The 9,099-nt window shown below is 22.1% G+C and overlaps 1 long non-coding RNA gene across 3 annotated transcripts; it reads right to left on the bottom strand.

The window, feature by feature from the left end:
* Positions 1-1,503: 1,503 nt before the first annotated feature.
* Positions 1,504-8,481, bottom strand: LOC127281006 (uncharacterized). 3 transcript variants are annotated; one of them, XR_007842917.1, is made up of 5 exons: positions 8,217-8,481; positions 7,054-7,345; positions 5,750-6,226; positions 4,257-4,835; positions 2,121-2,981 (listed from the first exon to the last, which is right to left on the bottom strand). It is a non-coding gene; the product is annotated as an uncharacterized LOC127281006 (long non-coding RNA). The 3 variants fall into 3 exon arrangements; XR_007842916.1 differs by lacking the exons at positions 2,121-2,981; positions 4,257-4,835 and adding an exon at positions 1,504-2,100 and having other exon boundaries at positions 5,400-6,226; XR_007842918.1 differs by lacking the exons at positions 2,121-2,981; positions 4,257-4,835 and adding an exon at positions 1,504-1,730 and having other exon boundaries at positions 5,400-6,226.
* Between the last annotated feature and the right edge of the window lie 618 nt (positions 8,482-9,099).

The raw sequence follows: 9,099 nt of genomic DNA, 5'->3' as shown, positions 1-9,099 counted from the left end.
ATGATGGTTTAATAGAAGCAGAACATAAATTGAATATAAGTGCAAAACGAAAATTCAACATAAAGGGTTATTTTGCAATTTTTTAAGAATTTTTTGATTTTTTCAATTTTTTATTATTATTTTTTATTATTTATTGTTGTTTTTTTAATTTTTAGTTAGTAACCTTTAATATTGTGTCTAATTTTAAGTGTCATTAAAATCAAATGTTTTTAGCTTAATAATTTTAACATTTCTTAATTTAAAACGAAACATCTTCTATTATATTAAGTTAACAAATTTCGAAAAACGACACCGACCCCGTGACCTCAACACCGTCCTTGAAAAATCTATTTTCAATTATTTTCAAATAAATCAAAATACTTTGCATATATGCTGTTAGAAAATCTTACAAACTTTTTTTATGTAACATCTTTTTTCAATTTTAACCAGAAAAAGGGTTATTTTTCAATTTTAACCCGAAAAAGGGTTATTTTGCAATTTTTTTAGAATTTTTTGATTTTTTCAATTTTTTATTATTATTTTTTATTATTTATTGTTGTTTTTTCAATTTTTAGTTAGTAACCTATAATATTGTGTCTAATTTTAAGTGTCATTAAAATCAAATGTTTTTAACTTAATAATTTTAACATTTCTTAATTTAAAACGAAACATCTTCTATTATATTAAGTTAACAAATTTCGAAAAACGACACCGACCCCGTGACCTCGACACCGTCCTTGAAAAATCTATTTTCAATTATTTTCAAATAAATCAAAATACTTTGCATATATGCTGTTAGAAAATCTTACAAACTTTTTTTATGTAACATCTTTTTTTAATTTTAACCCGAAAAAGGGTTATTTTTCAATTTTAACCCGGAAAAGGGTTATTTTGCAATTTTTTTAGAATTTTTTAATTTTTTCAATTTTTTATTATTATTTTTTATTATTTATTGTTGTTTTTTCAATTTTTAGTTAGTAACCTATAATATTGTGTCTAATTTTAAGTGTCATTAAAATCAAATGTTTTTAACTTAATAATTTTAACATTTCTTAATTTAAAACGAAACATCTTCTATTATATTAAGTTAACAAATTTCGAAAAACGACACCGACCCCGTGACCTCGACACAGTCCTTGAAAAATCTATTTTCAATTATTTTCAAATAAATCAAAATACTTTGCATATATGCTGTTAGAAAATCTTACAAACTTTTTTTATGTAACATCTTTTTTCAATTTTAACCCGAAAAAGGGTTATTTTTCAATTGTAACCCGAAAAAGGGTTATTTTGCAATTTTTTTAGAATTTTTTAATTTTTTCAATTTTTTATTATTATTTTTTATTATTTATTGTTGTTTTTTCAATTTTTAGTTAGTAACCTATAATATTGTGTCTAATTTTAAGTGTCATTAAAATCAAATGTTTTTAACTTAATAATTTTAACATTTCTTAATTTAAAACGAAACATCTTCTATTATATTAAGTTAACAAATTTCGAAAAACGACACCGACCCCGTGACCTCGACACCGTCCTTGAAAAATCTATTTTCAATTATTTTCAAATAAATCAAAATACTTTGCATATATGCTGTTAGAAAATCTTACAAACTATTTTTATGTAACATCTTTTTTCAATTTTAACCCGAAAAAGGGTTATTTTGCCATTTTTTAAGAATTTTTTGATTTTTTCAATTTTTTATTATTATTTTTTATTATTTATTGTTGTTTTTTCAATTTTTAGTTAGTAACCTATAATATTGTGTCTAATTTTAAGTGTCATTAAAATCAAATGTTTTTAGCTTAATAATTTTAACATTTCTTAATTTAAAACGAAACATCTTCTATTATATTAAGTTAACAAATTTCGAAAAACGACACCGACCCCGTGACCTCGACACCGTCCTTGAAAAATCTATTTTCAATAATTTTCAAATAAATCAAAATACTTTGCAAATATGCTGTTAGAAAATCTTACAAACTTTTTTTATGTAACATCTTTTTTCAATTTTAACCCGAAAAAGGGTTATTTTGCAATTTTTTAAGAATTTTTTGATTTTTTCAATTTTTTATTATTATTTTTTATTATTTATTGTTGTTTTTTTAATTTTTAGTTAGTAACCTTTAATATTGTGTCTAATTTTAAGTGTCATTAAAATCAAATATTTTTAGCTTAATAATTTTAACATTTCTTAATTTAAAACGAAACATCTTCTATTATATTAAGTTAACAAATTTCGAAAAACGACACCGACCCCGTGACCTCGACACCGTCCTTGAAAAATCTATTTTCAATTATTTTCAAATAAATCAAAATACTTTGCATATATGCTGTTAGAAAATCTTACAAACTTTTTTTATGTAACATCTTTTTTCAATTTTAACCCGAAAAAGGGTTATTTTGCAATTTTTTTAGAATTTTTTGATTTTTTCAATTTTTTATTATTATTTTTTATTATTTATTGTTGTTTTTTCAATTTTTAGTTAGTAACCTATAATATTGTGTCTAATTTTAAGTGTCATTAAAATCAAATGTTTTTAGCTTAATAATTTTAACATTTCTTAATTTAAAACGAAACATCTTCTATTATATTAAGTTAACAAATTTCGAAAAACGACACCGACCCCGTGACCTCGACACCGTCCTTGAAAAATCTATTTTCAATTATTTTCAAATAAATCAAAATACTTTGCATATATGCTGTTAGAAAATCTTACAAACTTTTTTTATGTAACATCTTTTTTCAATTTTAACCCGAAAAAGGGTTATTTTGCAATTTTTTAAGAATTTTTTGATTTTTTCAATTTTTTATTATTATTTTTTATTATTTATTGTTGTTTTTTTAATTTTTAGTTAGTAACCTATAATATTGTGTCTAATTTTAAGTGTCATTAAAATCAAATGTTTTTAGCTTAATAATTTTAACATTTCTTAATTTAAAACGAAACATCTTCTATTATATTAAGTTAACAAATTTCGAAAAACGACACCGACCCCGTGACCTCAATACCGTCCTTGAAAAATCTATTTTCAATTATTTTCAAATAAATCAAAATACTTTGCATATATGCTGTTAGAAAATCTTACAAACTTTTTTTATGTATCATCTTTTTTCAATTTTAACCCGAAAAAGGGTTATTTTTCAATTTTAACCCGAAAAAGGGTTATTTTGCAATTTTTTTAGAATTTTTTAATTTTTTCAATTTTTTATTATTATTTTTTATTATTTATTGTTGTTTTTTCAATTCTTAGTTAGTAACCTATAATATTGTGTCTAATTTTAAGTGTCATTAAAATCAAATGTTTTTAGCTTAATAATTTTAACATTTCTTAATTTAAAACGAAACATCTTCTATTATATTAAGTTAACAAATTTCGAAAAACGACACCGACCCCGTGACCTCGACACCGTCCTTGAAAAATCTATCTTCTATTATATTAAGTTAACAAATTTCGAAAAACGACACCGACCCCGTGACCTCGACACCGTCCTTGAAAAATCTATTTTCAATTATTTTCAAATAAATCAAAATACTTTGCATATATGCTGTTAGAAAATCTTACAAACTTTTTTTATGTAACATCTTTTTTCAATTTTAACCCGAAAAAGAATTATTTTTCAATTTTAACCCGAAAAAGGGTTATTTTGCAATTTTTTTAGAATTTTTTGATTTTTTCAATTTTTTATTATTATTTTTTATTATTTATTGTTGTTTTTTTAATTTTTAGTTAGTAACCTTTAATATTGTGTCTAATTTTAAGTGTCATTAAAATCAAATGTTTTTAGCTTAATAATTTTAACATTTCTTAATTTAAAACGAAACATCTTCTATTATATTAAGTTAACAAATTTCGAAAAACGACACCGACCCCGTGACCTCGACACCGTCCTTGAAAAATCTATTTTCAATTATTTTCAAATAAATCAAAATACTTTGCATATATGCTGTTAGAAAATCTTACAAACTTTTTTTATGTAACATCTTTTTTCAATTTTAACCCGAAAAAGGGTTATTTTTCAATTTTAACCCGAAAAAGGGTTATTTTGCAATTTTTTAAGAATTTTGTGATTTTTTCAATTTTTTATTATTATTTTTTATTATTTATTGTTGTTTTTTTAATTTTTAGTTAGTAACCTTTAATATTGTGTCTAATTTTAAGTGTCATTAAAATCAAATGTTTTTAGCTTAATAATTTTAACATTTCTTAATTTAAAACGAAACATCTTCTATTATATTAAGTTAACAAATTTCGAAAAACGACACAGACCCCGTGACCTCGACACCGTCCTTGAAAAATCTATTTTCAATTATTTTCAAATAAATCAAAATACTTTGCATATATGGTGTTAGAAAATCTTACAAACTTTTTTTATGTAACATCTTTTTTCAATTTTAACCCGAAAAAGGGTTATTTTTCAATTTTAACCCGAAAAAGGGTTATTTTGCAATTTTAACCCGAAAAAGGGTTATTTTGCAATTTTTTTAGAATTTTTTAATTTTTTCAATTTTTTATTATTATTTTTTATTATTTATTGTTGTTTTTTCAATTTTTAGTTAGTAACCTATAATATTGTGTCTAATTTTAAGTGTCATTAAAATCAAATGTTTTTAACTTAATAATTTTAACATTTCTTAATTTAAAACGAAACATCTTCTATTATATTAAGTTAACAAATTTCGAAAAACGACACCGACCCCGTGACCTCGACACAGTCCTTGAAAAATCTATTTTCAATTATTTTCAAATAAATCAAAATACTTTGCATATATGCTGTTAGAAAATCTTACAAACTTTTTTTATGTAACATCTTTTTTCAATTTTAACCCGAAAAAGGGTTATTTTTCAATTTTAACCTGAAAAAGGGTTATTTTTCAATTTTAACCCGAAAAAGTGTTATTTTGCAATTTTAACCCAAAAAAGGGTTATTTTGCAATTTTTTAAGAATTTTTTGATTTTTTCAATTTTTTATTATTATTTTTTATTATTTACTGTTGTTTTTTTAATTTTTAGTTAGTAACCTTTAATATTGTGTCTAATTTTAAGTGTCATTAAAATCAAATGTTTTTAGCTTAATAATTTTAACATTTCTTAATTTAAAACGAAACATCTTCTATTATATTAAGTTAACAAATTTCGAAAAACGACACCGACCCCGTGACCTCGACACCGTCCTTGAAAAATCTATTTTCAATTATTTTCAAATAAATCAAAATACTTTGCATATATGCTGTTAGAAAATCTTACAAACTTTTTTTATGTAACATCTTTTTTCAATTTTAACCCGAAAAAGGGTTATTTTTCAATTTTAACCCGAAAAAGGGTTATTTTGCAATTTTTTTAGAATTTTTTAATTTTTTCAATTTTTTATTATTATTTTTTATTATTTATTGTTTTTTTTTCAATTTTTAGTTAGTAACCTATAATATTGTGTCTAATTTTAAGTATCATTAAAATCAAATGTTTTTAACTTAATAATTTTAACATTTCTTAATTTAAAACGAAACATCTTCTATTATATTAAGTTAACAAATTTCGAAAAACGACACCGACCCCGTTACCTCGACACAGTCCTTGAAAAATCTATTTTCAATTATTTTCAAATAAATCAAAATACTTTGCATATATGCTGTTAGAAAATCTTACAAACTTTTTTTATGTAACATCTTTTTTCAATTTTAACCCGAAAAAGGGTTATTTTTCAATTTTAACCCGAAAAAGGGTTATTTTTCAATTTGAACCCGAAAAAGGGTTATTTTGCAATTTTAACCCAAAAAAGGGTTATTTTGCAATTTTTTAAGAATTTTTTGATTTTTTCAATTTTTTATTATTATTTTTTATTATTTATTGTTGTTTTTTTAATTTTTAGTTAGTAACCTTTAATATTGTGTCTAATTTTAAGTGTCATTAAAATCAAATGTTTTTAGCTTAATAATTTTAACATTTCTTAATTTAAAACGAAACATCTTCTATTATATTAAGTTAACAAATTTCGAAAAACGACACCGACCCCGTGACCTCGACACCGTCCTTGAAAAATCTATTTTCAATTATTTTCAAATAAATCAAAATACTTTGCATATATGCTGTTAGAAAATCTTACAAACTATTTTTATGTAACATCTTTTTTCAATTTTAACCCGAAAAAGGGTTATTTTGCAATTTTTTAAGAATTTTTTGATTTTTTCAATTTTTTATTATTATTTTTTATTATTTATTGTTGTTTTTTTAATTTTTAGTTAGTAACCTTTAATATTGTGTCTAATTTTAAGTGTCATTAAAATCAAATGTTTTTAGCTTAATAATTTTAACATTTCTTAATTTAAAACGAAACATCTTCTATTATATTAAGTTAACAAATTTCGAAAAACGACACCGACCCCGTGACCTCGACACCGTCCTTGAAAAATCTATTTTCAATTATTTTCAAATAAATCAAAATACTTTGCATATATGCTGTTAGAAAATCTTACAAACTTTTTTTATGTAACATCTTTTTTCAATTTTAACCCGAAAAAGGGTTATTTTTCAATTTTAACTCGAAAAAGGGTTATTTTTCAATTTAAACCCGAAAAAGGGTTATTTTGCAATTTTAACCCGAAAAAGGGTTATTTTGCAATTTTTTAAGAATTTTTTGATTTTTTCAATTTTTTATTATTATTTTTTATTATTTATTGTTGTTTTTTTAATTTTTAGTTAGTAACCTTTAATATTGTGTCTAATTTTAAGTGTCATTAAAATCAAATGTTTTTAACTTAATAATTTTAACGTTTCTTAATTTAAAACGAAACATCTTCTATTATATTAAGTTAACAAATTTCGAAAAACGACACCGACCCTTTGACCTCGACACCGTCCTTGAAAAATCTATTTTCAATTATTTTCAAATAAATCAAAATACTTTGCATATATGGTGTTAGAAAATCTTACAAACTTTTTTTATGTAACATCTTTTTTCACTTTTAACCCGAAAAAGGGTTATTTTGCAATTTTTTTAGAATTTTTTAATTTTTTCAATTTTTTATTATTATTTTTTATTATTTATTGTTGTTTTTTCAATTTTTAGTTAGTAACCTATAATATTGTGTCTAATTTTAAGTGTCATTAAAATCAAATGTTTTTAACTTAATAATTTTAACATTTCTTAATTTAAAACGAAACATCTTCTATTATATTAAGTTAACAAATTTCGAAAAACGACACCGACCCCGTGACCTCGACACAGTCCTTGAAAAATCTATTTTCAATTATTTTCAAATAAATCAAAATACTTTGCATATATGCTGTTAGAAAATCTTACAAACTTTTTTTATGTAACATCTTTTTTCAATTTTAACCCGAAAAAGGGTTATTTTTCAATTTTAACCTGAAAAAGGGTTATTTTTCAATTTTAACCCGAAAAAGGGTTATTTTGCAATTTTAACCCGAAAAAGGGTTATTTTGCAATTTTTTAAGAATTTTTTGATTTTTTCAATTTTTTATTATTTATTGTTGTTTTTTTAATTTTTAGTTAGTAACCTTTAATATTGTGTCTAATTTTAAGTGTCATTAAAATCAAATGTTTTTAGCTTAATAATTTTAACATTTCTTAATTTAAAACGAAACATCTTCTATTATATTAAGTTAACAAATTTCGAAAAACGACACCGACCCCGTGACCTCGACACCGTCCTTGAAAAATCTATTTTCAATTATTTTCAAATAAATCAAAATACTTTGCATATATGCTGTTAGAAAATCTTACAAACTTTTTTTATGTAACATCTTTTTTCAATTTTAACCCGAAAAAGGGTTATTTTTCAATTTTAACCCGAAAAAGGGTTATTTTGCAATTTTTTTAGAATTTTTTAATTTTTTCAATTTTTTATTATTATTTTTTATTATTTATTGTTTTTTTTTAATTTTTAGTTAGTAACCTATAATATTGTGTCTAATTTTAAGTGTCATTAAAATCAAATGTTTTTAACTTAATAATTTTAACATTTCTTAATTTAAAACGAAATATCTTCTATTATATTAAGTTAACAAATTTCGAAAAACGACACCGACCCCGTTACCTCGACACAGTCCTTGAAAAATCTATTTTCAATTATTTTCAAATAAATCAAAATACTTTGCATATATGCTGTTAGAAAATCTTACAAACTTTTTTTATGTAACATCTTTTTTCAATTTTAACCCGAAAAAGGGTTATTTTTCAATTTTAACTCGAAAAAGGGTTATTTTTCAATTTAAACCCGAAAAAGGGTTATTTTGCAATTTTAACCCAAAAAAGGGTTATTTTGCAATTTTTTAAGAATTTTTTGATTTTTTCAATTTTTTATTATTATTTTTTATTATTTATTGTTGTTTTTTTAATTTTTAGTTAGTAACCTTTAATATTGTGTCTAATTTTAAGTGTCATTAAAATCAAATGTTTTTAGCTTAATAATTTTAACATTTCTTAATTTAAAACGAAACATCTTCTATTATATTAAGTTAACAAATTTCGAAAAACGACACCGACCCTTTGACCTCGACACCGTCCTTGAAAAATCTATTTTCAATTATTTTCAAATAAATCAAAATACTTTGCATATATGCTGTTAGAAAATCTTACTAACTATTTTTTTTATAAGTCCAAAAAAATTAGGGACTTAGAAAAATATTGATTTTTTTTATTTTTAATACTTAATTTTCATTTACAATAATGTAAAGTTATAATATGTTTTAACTTATTCATCGCATCCATTCTGCAATTATCGTAAGTTGTTTTATTTCTTATTAATTTTTAAATTAATTTTTTATAATTCATTTTCATATGAGTGATGTTATTAATAAATTATTATAATTTATTATATTATTTTCGTTATGTTACGCAGCCGTTACTACTCAGCGCAGCCAGTTTACAGTTTTTGTTATTACTTGATTATATGTTATATATTTTTTTCTTTTAAATGGTTTTTTAATCCTTTCTATGCGATATGATCAGTATAATAATAATTATAATATTTTTTTATGGCGCTGCCGTTACAGTTCAGCGCAGCCATTTCCAATTCAATGAATTAATTTATTTATAAAGTAGAGTTAGTAGATTTCTTCGTAGTCGAATTTTTTTAAAACATGTGTTAAATATTATTG

The sequence above is a fragment of the Leptopilina boulardi genome, unplaced genomic scaffold, assembly GCF_019393585.1.
Source record: "Leptopilina boulardi isolate dan_hultmark-lab unplaced genomic scaffold, ZJU_Lbou_2.1 LbouV2_26, whole genome shotgun sequence".
NCBI lineage: Eukaryota > Metazoa > Arthropoda > Insecta > Hymenoptera > Figitidae > Leptopilina > Leptopilina boulardi.
The sequence above is the reverse complement of the archived record's forward strand: the minus strand, read 5'-3'. Positions and strand labels throughout refer to the sequence as shown.